Consider the following 13,093-nt stretch of genomic DNA (forward strand, 5'->3'; position numbering starts at 1 on the left):
TCAAAGACTTGTTCACGCGTCTGGGCCTAGTTCTCAACATAGAGAAGTCCACCTTAATACCAACTCAGAGGTTGGACTTTATTGGCGCGACCCTGGACTCATCTCTAGCCAGAGCCTACCTTCCTCAGCTACGGTTCCAGGCCCTCACGCAGCTAATTCGCGCCCTTCAGACCTTTCGTATGACCTCGGCCCGTGCTTGTCTCCGCCTCCTTGGTCACATGGCGGCTTGCACGCACGTAACTCCGTTTGCCAGGCTCCGCCTCCGCCTCCTCCAGCTGTGGCTCAACTCGTGATACCGTCCGCACAGGGACCCTCTGGATACCCTGCTCACCATTTCAACAGGTGTCCTTCAATCTTTGGACTGGTGGCTGACCCCATCCCACATATGTGCGGGAGTCCCATTCCATGCTCCTCAACCTTCCCTTTCCCTGACGACGGACGCCTCGTCCCTCGGATGGGGAGCCCATCTCGGCGATCTTCGTACTCAAGGTCTTTGGTCAGTGCACGAATTGAATATGCACATCAACGTCAGGGAGCTCCGGGCAGTGCGTCTGGCATGCCAGACGTTCCAAACTCGCCTCCGCAGCCGTTGTGTCTCAGTCTTTACGGACAACACAACGGCCATGTACTATATCAACAAGGAAGGCGGGACCCGCTCTTCCCCCCTCTGCCACGAGGCGATGCTACTGTGGGAATTCTGCATAGCCCACTCGATACATCTGGTGGCGTCGTTCCTTCCCGGCATCAAGAACACCGTCGCGGATCGCCTGAGCAGGTCCTTTCTCTGCTACAAGTGGTTGCTGAGAGCGGATATCGCTCATGCCATTTTCCAACGGTGGGGATTTCCCCATGTAGACCTGTTTGCATCCCGATCAAACCGCAAATGCCAAGAGTTTTGCTCCTTTCAAGGCCTGTCACCGGGCTCTCTGTCAGACGCGTTTCTCCTTCCATGGACTCGTCATCTGTTCTACGCTTTTCCCCCGTTCCCCCTTATACACAGAGTCCTGCTGAAGCTCCGACGGGACAAAGCACGTCTCATCTTAATCACGTCAGCGTGGCCCAGGCAACACTGGTTCACCACACTGCTCCATCTGTCGGTAGCCAGCCCAATTCCTCTGCCGCTTCACCCAGATCTTATAACACAAGATCACGGCACTCTCCGTCACCCAGACCTGACGGCCCTCCACCTCACGGCGTGGCTCCTGAGTGGCTAGACCAGTCGGAATTGCGCTGCTCTGCTCCCGTGCAGCATGTTTTATTGAGCAGCAGAAAGCCTTCCACTCGATCTACCTACCTGGCCAAGTGGAAGCGCTTCGCTTGCTGGGCTCAAGCGCGCGACGCTATTCCTTCAGAGCTTCCGCTTCCGGTGGTCCTTGACTATCTCTGGTCACTAAAACTGCAAGGCCTTGCACTGTCCTCTATAAAGGTGCACTTAGCGGCTATCTCCGCTTTCCACCCCGGTGAGGGAGGATATATGCTGTTCTCTCATCCGCTGACTACCCGTTTCAGAAAGGGCCTTGACCGTCTCTACCCGCAGGTGCGCCATCCGACTCCCACCTGGGACCTCAATCTGGTCCTCCACAGGCTCATGTCCCCACCCTTTGAGCCGCTAGCCACCTGTTCCTTGCTGTACCTGTCATGGAAGACAGTTTTTCTGGTAGCTATCACATCAGCCAGACGGGTCTCTGAGCTCAAAGCGCACATGGTGGACCCACCGTACACTGTTTTTCATAAGGACAAAGTGCAGCTACGTCCACATTCAGCATTCCTCCCGAAGGTCGTGTCCGCGTTCCACAATAACTAGGACATCTTCCTTCCAGTTTTCTTTCCAAAACCTCACGCATCCTCGTGAGAGCAACGACTTCACTCCCTTGATGTTCGTAGGGCATTGGCTTTCTATGTTGATCGGACAAGACCGTTCCGCAAATCCCCTCAACTGTTGCTGGCAATTGCTGACCGAATGCGAGGTCTTCCTGTCTCGTCGCAGCGAATCTCCTCATGGCTCACAGAGTGCATACGCACCTGTTATAACTTGGCTAATGTTCCTTTGGGCCATCTCACCGCCCACTCTACCAGAGCACAGGCGTCCTCCGCTGCCTTTCTGGCACAAGTACCGATACAAGAAATATGCCGAGCGGCGACCTGGTCGTCGGTTCATACTTTCGCCTCTCACTATGCTCTGGTCCAACAGTCAAGAGATGACGCAGCCTTTGGCTCTGCGGTCCTGCATTCCGCCACGTCTCACTCCGACCCCACCGCCTAGGTAAGGCTTGGGAATCACCTAACTGGAATGGATATGAGCAATCACTCGAAGAAGAAAAAACGGTTACTTACCTTTGTAACTGTTGTTCTTCAAGATGTGTTGCTCATATCCATTCCACACCCACCCTCCTTCCCCACTGTCGGAGTAGCCGGCAAGAAGGAACTGAGGGTCGGGTGGGTCGGCTGAGGTATATATGCGGTGCCGTTATGGCGCCACTCCAGGGGGCGCTCAGCTGACCCACTGGGGTTGCTAGGGTAAAAATCTTCCGACGAACGTGCACGCGGCGCGCACACACCTAACTGGAATGGATATGAGCAACACATCTCGAAGAACAACAGTTACAAAGGTAAGTAACCGTTTTTTCCCTCAGCCTCTCCTCATAAGTCATGTGCTCCAGCCCCCTAATCATTTTTGTTGCCCTCCGCTGGACTCTCTCCAATTTATCCACATCCTTCTTGTAGTGTGGGGTCCAAAACTGGACACAGTACTCCAAATGAGGCTTCACCAGTGCTGAATAGAGGGGAATGATCACATCCCTCGATCTGCTGGAAATGCCCCTACTTATACAACCCAAAATGCCATTAGCCTTCTTGGCAACAAGGGCACACTGTTGACTCATATTCAGCTTTTTGTCCACTGTAACCCCTAGGTCCCTTTCTGCAGAACTGCTGCCCAGCCATTCGGTCCCTAGTCTATAGCAGTGCGTGAGATTCTTCCGTCCTAAGTGCAGGACTCTGCACTTGTCCTTGTTGAACCTCATCATATTTCTTTTGGCCCAATCCTCTAATTTGTCTAGGTCCCTCTGTATCCTATCCCTATCCTCTAGCGTATCAACCACTCCTCCCAGTTTAGTGTCATCTGCAAACTTGCTAAGGGTGCAGTCCACACCATCCTCCAGATCGTTAATGAAGATATTGAACAAAACCGGCCCCAGCACCGACCCTTGGGGCACTCCACTTGATACCGGCTGCCAACTAGACATGGAACCATTGATCACTACCCGTTGAGCCCGACCATCTAGCCAGTTTTCTATCCACCTTACCGTCCATTCATCCAGCCCAGACTTCTTTATCTTGCTGGCAAGAATACTGTGGGAGACTGTATCAAAAGCTTTGCTAAAGTCCAGAAATAGCACATCCACTGCTTTCCCCTCATCCACAGAGCCGGTTATCTCGTCATAGAAGGCAATTAGGTTAGTCAGGCATGACTTGCCCTTGGTGAATGCATGCTGACTGTTCCTGATCACTTTCCCCTCCTTTAAGTGGTTCAGAATTGATTCCTTGAGGACCTGTTCCATGATTTTTCCAGGGACTGAGGTGAGACTGACTGGCCTGTAGTTCCCTGGATCTTCCTTCTTCCCTTTTTTAAAGATGGGCACTACATTAGCTTTTTTCCAGTCATCCGGGACCTCCCCCGATCGCCATGATTTTTCAAAGATAATGGCCAATGGCTCTGCAATCTCATCGGCCAACTCCTTTAGCACCCTCGGATGCAGCTCATCCGGCCCCATGGACTTGTGCTCGTCCAGCTTTTCTAAATAGTCCCGAACTACTTCTTTCTCCCCAGAGAGCTGGTCACCTCCTCCCCATACCGTGCTGCAGAGTGCAGCTGTCTGGGAGCTGACCTTGTCTGTGAAGACAGAGGCAAAAAAATCATTGAGTACACTAGCTTTCTCCACATCCTCTGTCACTAGGTTCCCTCCTTTATTCAGCAAGGGGCCCACACTTTCCTTGATTTTCTTCTTGTTGCTAACATACCTGAAGAAACCCTTCTTGTTACTCCTAACATCTCCGGCTAGCTGCAACTCCAAGTGTGATTTGGCCTTCCTAATTTCACTCCTGCATGCCTGAGCAATACTTTTATACTCCTCCCTGGTTATTTGTCCAATCTTCCACTTGTTGTAAGCTGTTTTTTTGTGTTTAAGACGAGCAAGGATTTCACTGTTAAGTCAAGCTGGTCGCCTGCCATATTTACTTTTCTTCCTACACATTGGGATGGTTTGTTCCTGCAACCTCAATAAGGATTCTTTAAAATACAACCAGCTTTCCTCGACTCCTTTCCCCGTCATGTTATTCTCCCAGGGGACCTTGCCCATCAGTTCCCTGAGGGAGTCGAAGTCTGCTTTTCTGAAGTCCAGGGTCTCTGTTCTACTGCTCTCCTTTCTTCCTTGTATCAGGATCCTGAACTCAACCATCATGTAGATCTGGCTTTAATAAATCGAAGTGTCACCTGAGATTTTGCCCCATAAACGGCACTGCAGGTGTTTGCTTTGTCATGGCATGTACCGTGTTTTGATATGCTAGCAAGACAGTACTAGCTCTCTGGGCACAGCAGAAGCTAAATCAGTGGAGCAGGCAATTCTTCATCTGAGGTTCCAGGGTTCAAGCCCTGGGTGGGTGGTAGGCTTTTAATTTGTGTTGTACTTGAGGAGCTAAATAAATCCCTGCAGTATCCTGGTCAACTCACTGTTTCCCAGAAGCCACTCAGTTTCCTGGAAAAGGCTTGTTTCTCTTGGTAAGTCATTAGTAAGCGGGTTAGCAGTCCAGGTACAGACAGTGCAATCTCTGGCCGTTCCAAAGCACTGTGGGACCAGTTCCTGAGAAAGCAAAGGGGGAGATAGGAGAGACATAGAGACGGGGAGGAAAAAGAGACACGAGAGAGACCAGCTGGAGAGAATCAATGAGGCCAGGGGACAGTTCTGCCATCTGAGTGCCAAGAGTCACAGGTGTCCAGAGACAAAGCCATTAGAAGATCCCATGGAGAAATGATCAGCACTCAGGGCTCTGAATCCTGTGATCTGAGTTCCGGTCTCAGTGCTGATTGGTTTGGTGGGAAGGGCTCAGAATCTTATGGCTCTACCTGCCATCTATAGTTATACCGGAGTTTGTGTTTTGTTTCTGCCTAGTTACTCATGCCCACTAGAGACAGGAATTTGGGCCAGCTGGCTTCACCAGCTGGCCACAGTAGCTTGGGGCTTAGAATTTGACAGTACTTCTAGAGTTGCATGCAGTCCTATTAGTTGACCTGCTGGCTGCATTTCCCACTGCTTCACTTGATGCATGCATGCTTTTGCCCCTGCATTTTCCTATACATTTTTACTCTTTCCCACATCATGCTTAAAAGAAGGATGCACAGGGCAAGGCTTAATAGTCAAGGAACCACAGAAGGACCAAGAGTCCCAAGCTGGAGCCCAGCAGATCTTTCCTACTCTGGCCACCTAGATGAGGGGGCGGCTCAATCTGACAGCTGTAAGGGAAGTCGTATCTGTGTCAGTCCTATGATAGTAGAGAGCCCAGCTTTCAAGCTACACAGAGTTCTTAAAGGAAGAGCCTCTGGGCAATTAATAATAATAGGAGATATACCCATCTCCTAGAACTGGAAGGGACCTTGAAAGGTCATTGAGTCCAGCCCCCTGCCTTCACTAGCAGGACCAAGTACTGATTTTTGCCCCAGATGCTTAAGTGGCCCCTCAAGGATTGAACTCCCCCATCCCCCACTACCACCCCACTGGTCCCCGGGCACCTCTGGCGGCAGTGCCCAGTCCTCCCTTTTCCCTGCCTTCCCACTGGCCTCTGGGCACACAGGGAAGTGAAGACCAGCCCCACCCCACTGCCAACACCTCCACTCTCCTCAGCCTCTCGCCCCTAAAGTCCTCCCTGCTGGCCTCAGGGCAGATATGGAGGTGTTGCCTGGACACCCGCCATCCCCCTGCCTGCCCAGGCCACCCATGGGGTGGTGCCTGTAGGCCTTGCTGTGTGAACCAGAGGCTGTGACCCAGGATAGGCCTGGCCGTGGCAGAATGGTAACACAGCAGGTATTGGCACATTCCTGACTGGAGAGGATGGCTCAGGAACACCCCGAGTTCTCAAGTAACTATGTGAACAAACTCCCAGGAGATCGTGCAGGCACACACCGAAACCTCGTAAGAGAAGGCTGGGATGACAGGCTCATGGATCAGGATGTTTTGTTTGAACTAGCGGGGACAAGGTGTATGGGTGGCAACTGGCAACATCTGGAGCAGTGAGGTATAAAAGGAGAAGTTATAGGAGGGGCAACTTTGCATCGGCCAAAGGGACAGGACTGACTCTGCCCTGACTGAGGCTTTACCTTGTCCCGGGCATACGTGTGTTAGTGTCCCTGTGCGTGACACAGGGGGCTAGTGCCACGTTTTGCTGACAAATAAACCTGGCCGAGGGCCTTCGCCACCCAACCGAGTCTGTGCTCTGTCCTTGCGAATAACATTGAGGGTTGCTGACTTTACAGGCCGTGCTGCCTGCTAGTGCCGCTGCCTTCAGAGCTCCCGGAACAGCAGCCCTGAGCAGCCGTAACAACTCTACTGTGCCCATCCCCCTCGCACCCTTGACATTGGTGCCTGGATCCTCCTACCCACCCCCAACACCTCAGAGCACCTGTGGTGGTGGCACCTGACCGCCACCTTCCACCTGCCCCTCTCCTGGCTGCCTGGGCAGCAGCACCCACCTTGCAGCCTGACCCCCCCATTCCCACCTCAGAGCCTGGCCCCCTCTGCAGCCCCTGACCCTCCCACCCTAACTGCCGGCACCAGTGCCTGGTCCCCCGTCCAGAGCACCTGGGGAGGAGGCGCCTGCCCTCCCCCAAATCCCCTGGCTGGCACCAGGACACCTGGCGTGGCAGCACGTAGCCCTCCTTCCACCTCCTGGGCCCCTCCCCACACTTCGCTCATCCCCTGAGCACCAGGGGAGGTGGTGCATGCCAGCCCATCTGGCCCCATGGCACTCAGGGCAGCAGCCCGCAGCCCCCCCAGATCATCTCCCAGGCACCAGGGCAACTGGGAAGGCAGCATCCAGCCCCATCTCGCCTGTCCCCCTCCCCCCACCGCACACACAGGGCAGAGGGTCCTGTCCTCCCAACTGCCAACCTGAGCCCAGGACTTCTGGGTGAGCGATGCCCATCACCCCTAACTTCCCACCACATCCTCCACTGCCACAGTTGGCCAGACCCAGCTCAGCTGGGGCATCAGAGCCTTGCCCCCCACAACTGCCCCCACCCCCCTGGCTGGCCCTCATTCCACCCATCCAGCCCCCCACTCCACCCCTCCCCACCCCACCGGCCGGCACCAGGGCAACCCCTTGCTTCCTCGACACCCACAGCCCACCTAAGGGCCCCAGGGCTATGGCTCCCTGTCTGGCCCCAGGGCACCTGGTGCAGTGGCACCTGACTCGCTCTGCCCCACCGACTGGCCCAGGGCACTCAGTGTGGTGGCACCCAGCCTTCCCTCTCCCCGCAACACCCACAGCCAGCCCCAGGCACCCGAGGCTGTTATGCCCATCCCCCAGACCCCCACCCATCTGGCCCCTGGGCACCCAGTGTGGCAGAACTTGGCCACACACTGCTCCCCCTACCCTGCACCTATCACTACCACCAACCCCCAGTCAGTCTGCAGGCACCTTGGGCAGCAGCCCCTGGCCCCCCATTCCTCTCGCCCCCCATCCCCCAGGACAGGCCCTATATCACCTTGACAGGCAGATCCCAGCCCCCTGCCCATCCCACTCTCCCACCAGCCACAGGACCCCGGCAAGGCAGAGCCCTGCACTGCCTGCACGCCCCTCCTCCTGTCCCACACCCCTGGCCAACCACAGGACAGCCAGCTTTGAACCCATTGCCCCCTCCTCCTCCATCACACCTCCAGCTGGCTACAGGACATCTGGGGAGGTGTCGCCCTGCACCCTCTACCCCCAGGGAGGGCACCCAGGTGTTGGAGCTCGCTCCCAGCCAGCCAGCACCAGGCGTGTCAGCGCCCAACCCTCCTGCCTCTTGACACCCATCCCAGGGCACCCAGGATCAAAGTTGCTTAACTCTGTCCCCTAGTCACTGCCTTCCAGAGAAGGTAGAGCTGTTCCAGAGGAGATAGCGCTTGGCCAGGAGGTGGCACAGTTCCTCTATGGAAAGGCAGCTCTGATTCGCTGCTGCAGCTGACCGGTGAAGCCTGGCTCTTGGGGGCTGACAGGAAATCCCACCAAACTTGAGACCCTTTACACACCAGTCAATAAACTTCAGCTCCCATGGGAATGGGATTAGCGGCAGGGGATCAAGGAGAACCCTCCCCAAGTGAGCTACTGCCAATGAGATTCTCCAGCCTGCTTCTCCAGTTCATGGCTCATAAAGCTTCAGTCTTTTCCCTAAGGCTTGGGTCCAGATTCTCAAAGACATTTAGGTGCCCAACTCCCATCGTCTATCTTTGATTTCAGTGGGAGTTAGGCTCCTAAGTACCTTTAAGGATCTGGGCCTTGGCCCCTTTTGTGCCTCTGATTGGTGAACAATAAAATCAAGGAAAGAAAGGTGAAGAAAGAAGAGAAGAAGGGTAAATCCAAAGCACCGTTTGGGGGGTTTGTTACAATAGTTTGCAGACGTGGCCGGCCAGAATTATACCTTCTCCTAACACAGCTGCACAGATTTGGTTGGAGCAGTAAGATTCCAGCCCTGTTGAGTGCATTTCCACAGGAAGGAAAAGTCAGTGTTTTTCGATCTCCTACAAACAGAGTCTTCTCTTTTTGAGCAAATCCTGTGAGTGCTTGTGGAACCTCAGACCTGTGGAGGAAGATTGTACAAAGGAATTTCTCCGTCTTCCTTGCCTGTTAAAGTTCATGATTAAACGGACAAGAGCACTGACACATTCCCTTGAGCTGGAGCTATGGGATTCCACAATGTCCTTCTTACATGTCCTGTTTCAACAAACCTCTTAGAGTGGCAATCTAAGATCCTAGCACAGTGGTACTGGACACTGGTGAAAATCAAAAAAGTGGCAGGTCACTTTTCTCATGGATACTGGAGGCACCACACTCAACAGGCAACCTTGCTTGTGAGATGTTCCTTTAGACTTTCCCCTTTAGACAGCAGCCACCAAGCTTTGAACCACACAGGGCTCGCAGCCTGGCTGGAAACCTGCTGCTCATGTTAGTAAAGGGTTTGGGTGTAGAAGTTCTGAAAATAAAGTGGCACCAGAAATTTCAGTGCATACTCAGAATATTCAGGAGAGTGAAACCCACTGAGGGGGGCATATGTGATAAAAGGCAGATAGGAGAGAAGAAAAAAGAAGGAAAATGTAAAGACAATATGACTGCAAAAAGAAAAGGGTCTGTGTCTCCGCTCTCAAGTAGCAGAGGGGTGGCCAGGTTTGTCTGTATCCACAAAAACAACAAAGACTAACACGTTTATTTAGGCATAAGCTTTTGTGGGTAAAAATCCACTTCTTCAGATGCAGCTCTGTTACATAAGTTTTAGCTGGATGTAACTTTGTAGACTTCACAGGTATAACAGAGTACAGATGAGGCCAGGATGTTCGCAGATAATGGGAATGTATTTTAGTTTTTAATACCAACCTTGGTAGGTTTTTAATTTAAACCTGAGGGTTATTTTTACATTTCCAAACATGCATACACAAAACCACCAACCAAAAGAGACTAATGCCAGGATCAGCTCTCGCTGAAATCAGTGGATTTCCGATGGATTTCCACTAGTGTAACTGAGGCTAGGATCTGTCCCAGTGGCTCCTAAACCCTTTCAATCAGGCCTTTGAAATGAGCAGCCAGATTTATATAATTTACTCTATTCTTGCCTTAAACCAATGCCTGGCGACAGCATGGATCCTCTAATGGCCTTCAGCTAATGACTGTACCAAAGATGGTGCATTAAACAACAGCTTTACACTGGAATTCCCAAATGCAGCCTGCTTCTTCTGGCCTTGCCTCAGGCTATGTATATGCTATGGGCACTACCATCTGTGGCACAGCTCCGGTGATGTAGCAGCTACACCACTGTCGTGCCCTTGTGTAGACGCTTCCTACAGCGACTAAAGGTTTTTTCCATTGCTGTTGGTAATCCCCCTCCCTGGGTGGCAGTAGCTAGGTTAAAGGGTGTGTTCTCCCATCCCCCTAGCTGTGTCTACACTGGGGGCTAGGCTGGCATAGCTATGATGCTCAGGGGTGTGAATTTTTCAAGGATTGAAATGTTGGTCTACATTTATATTGCGATTCTAAATTTATGGGCTCAGAGCCTAGAACACTGGGTAGGGCCTAGAGCTGAAGAAAGAAAGAAAGAAAGAAAGAAAGAAAGAAAGAAAGAAAGAAAGAAAGAAAGAAAGAAAGAAAGGAAAGTCGGTTTGGGAGAGGAAGCAAAATCCCCAGAGTGTCCAGTGAGATGACAGATTGGATGAGTGCTTAGTCTGAAGACTCTGGGCTAGATTCTATGCTGTAGCCGCTCTCCAGGAGGTGCAGCCTCGGAGGAGGCAGAAGTGGCTACACACCACCTTTGTGACACCCAAATTCTGAAACAGCCCCGGTATAAGATGGAGCAGCCCCTGGAGGCTGCTCTTAGCTTCCAGCAGCCTTCCCTGGACTGCTCTGCAGCCCAGTAGCCCTAGCACCAAGTGATACAAGCACCCCCCCCCATCCCATTCCTCATTGTTGGCCCCACAATAGGGCTTGCAAGGGGGAGCAGTGTAGGGATATTTACCCGGGTCTTACACTGAGCCTGCACTGGAGGAATTCTCCCCACATCCTTTGCAGGTCATTTATAGCCCCTATAGGGCACCGGAACGGTGGTTAGAGGCAGGAATGGAGGCCAGACTCCTGCTGTCTGTTTTCCCTCCCAGCTCAGACTGCGGGGTTGACTGTGGCGGCTACACAGGAATAGCATCTCTAGTTCTCCAGACCAGGCTGTGGGGTGGGGATGAGTGTGTGTAAGAGAGACCTAGCTCATTAATTCAGTTATAATAAACATTACAGTGGAACTGGAGTTTTGTCCCATATGTACGAAAGGGCCTTACAGTCACTTCTCTTGTTTTTAGCCTTTCAAGCCTGCTTGGGGTGACCAGATGTCCCGTTTTTAAAGGGACAGTCCCGTATTTAAGCCCTCCTGCACATGTCCTGACTTTTTCTTAAACATGGGCAATTTGTCCTGTATTTTCTGTCTCTTCCTGCCCCAGTACTGCTGGGTCCTGCTGCTGGCTGGATCCCTGCTCGCCAGCCACCCCCCCACCAGCAGTGAGTAGAGGGGGTCCAGTGCCCGAGAATGGGGGTGGGTGTGCAAGGCGGGTGGCAGGGCAAAACTGCAGCACGCGGGGCAGGCTGCTCCCCCGGCTGGTCTGTCAGCGCAGCCCCCACTGCCTGCCAGCCCTGCCCCCTGTCCCGTTTCCGGCTGGCGCTGGCTGCGCTCTGCAGTGGCTTGTGAGTGCGAGCAGGCGCCAGGCAGCGGCCGGATACATGTCGCCTTCACTGCCCACCTATCGGCCTGTTACATGCTCCCCGTCTCGCTGTCCTCTCCCTGCTTTGCCCCTTCACCCCCCGCCAGCCCTGCCGCTCCCCATATCCCTCCGGATGGGGCGTGTCCCGCTCCCAGGGCTGTGGGGAGAACCAGCCCCATTCACGTCCTGACCCTGCCAGCTCCACAGCAGCCCCCCGGGCAGCAGCTTAGCACCCTCTTCACCCCCCACCCCTCCACCCTGGGTCCTGCCCCCAGGGATTGTGGGGCTGCTCCATCCCCTAGGCACCCTCCCCTGCTGAGCCCCCTCCCTGGCTGGGTTCGCTGAGGGCCCTGCAGTCAGGTTCCCTGGGCCCCGGTGCACAATGCATCCTTAGGGCTTAACCCCTTCCTGCCTGCACTGTAGCCAGGGCTGGCTCCAGCCTTTATGCCGCCCCAAGCAACTGGAAAAAAACAAACAACCAAAAAAAAAGAGGCCGCAGTCGGCGGCACTTCAGTAGCAGCTCCAGCGCTGCCACTTCATTCTTCGGTGGCATTTTGTCGGCAGGTCCGTCCCTCCGAGAGGGACTGAGGGCAGGGCCGGCTTTAGGCCAATTCCCCCAATTCCCTGGAATCGGGCCCCGTGCTGAAGAGGGCCCCGCGCCTGCACCTAAGGGGGCCTCGCTCTAGGGGTCTTCGGTGGCATTTCAGCGGCGGGGGGTCCTTCGGTGCCACAGAAGACCCGGAGTGGACCCCCCACCACTGAAGTGCTGCCGAAGCCCCGGACCGCTGCCGGGTAGTCCAATCGGGCCCCGCGGGTCATAAAGCCGGCCCTGACTGAAAGACCCGCCGCCAAATTGCCACCGAAGAGCCGGACGTGCCGCCCCTTTCTGTTGGCCGCCCCAAGCACCTGCTTGCTGTGCTAGTGCCTGGAGCCGGCCCTGACTGTAGCCGGAGGACAGGAGGCGGCTGGGTTGTCAGTGGCCAGCAGCAGCCTGCAGGTGTTAGCTGCCTTTCAACACTGTTTGGGCAGGAAGGGACAAGCTGCTTCCAGCCACGGGGATGTGTGTGTGTGTAGGGGGGGGAGAGATGAGCTCTGCAAAGACACGGGCCAGGGCTTCCCCTCCCGCTCCTCCCCTGTGGCTGGAAGCAGCTCCCATCCCCTTCCTCCCACACAGTGCCGAAAGGCTGCTGCTGGCCACGTTCTGGTGTGAACCCTGGCAGAAATCTGGGGAGGGAGGGCGTGTGACCCTGCATGCCCCCCCGCCCCCATGCATTGCCTCAGGAAGACACGGCACCAGGTACCAGGAGAGGCGGGTCCGTCTCGGGGGCCTAACCAGGCATGGGGGGCAGACAGTGCCTGGCAGGGAGAGTCGGTCACCCCCTCCCTGTGTGAAAGAGGTATATGAGAGTGTGTGTGTGTCACCTCTCCATGTGCAGGAGCGGGATGGGGGGTGTCACCTCTCCCCGAGTGAACTCTAAAGCCTTAAAGAGAAGGCAAATAAAAAGAATCCAACTACCCAGTATTTCTTTTTACTGGGGGCTCAGTCAACCTGATGTTAATTTGAACGTTTGTACTGCCTAGTTCTGACTGGTTGCCCTTGAACTTGCTTG

This window comes from Mauremys mutica, chromosome 18 (assembly GCF_020497125.1).
Source record: "Mauremys mutica isolate MM-2020 ecotype Southern chromosome 18, ASM2049712v1, whole genome shotgun sequence".
In the NCBI taxonomy this organism is placed as follows: Eukaryota; Metazoa; Chordata; order Testudines; family Geoemydidae; genus Mauremys; species Mauremys mutica.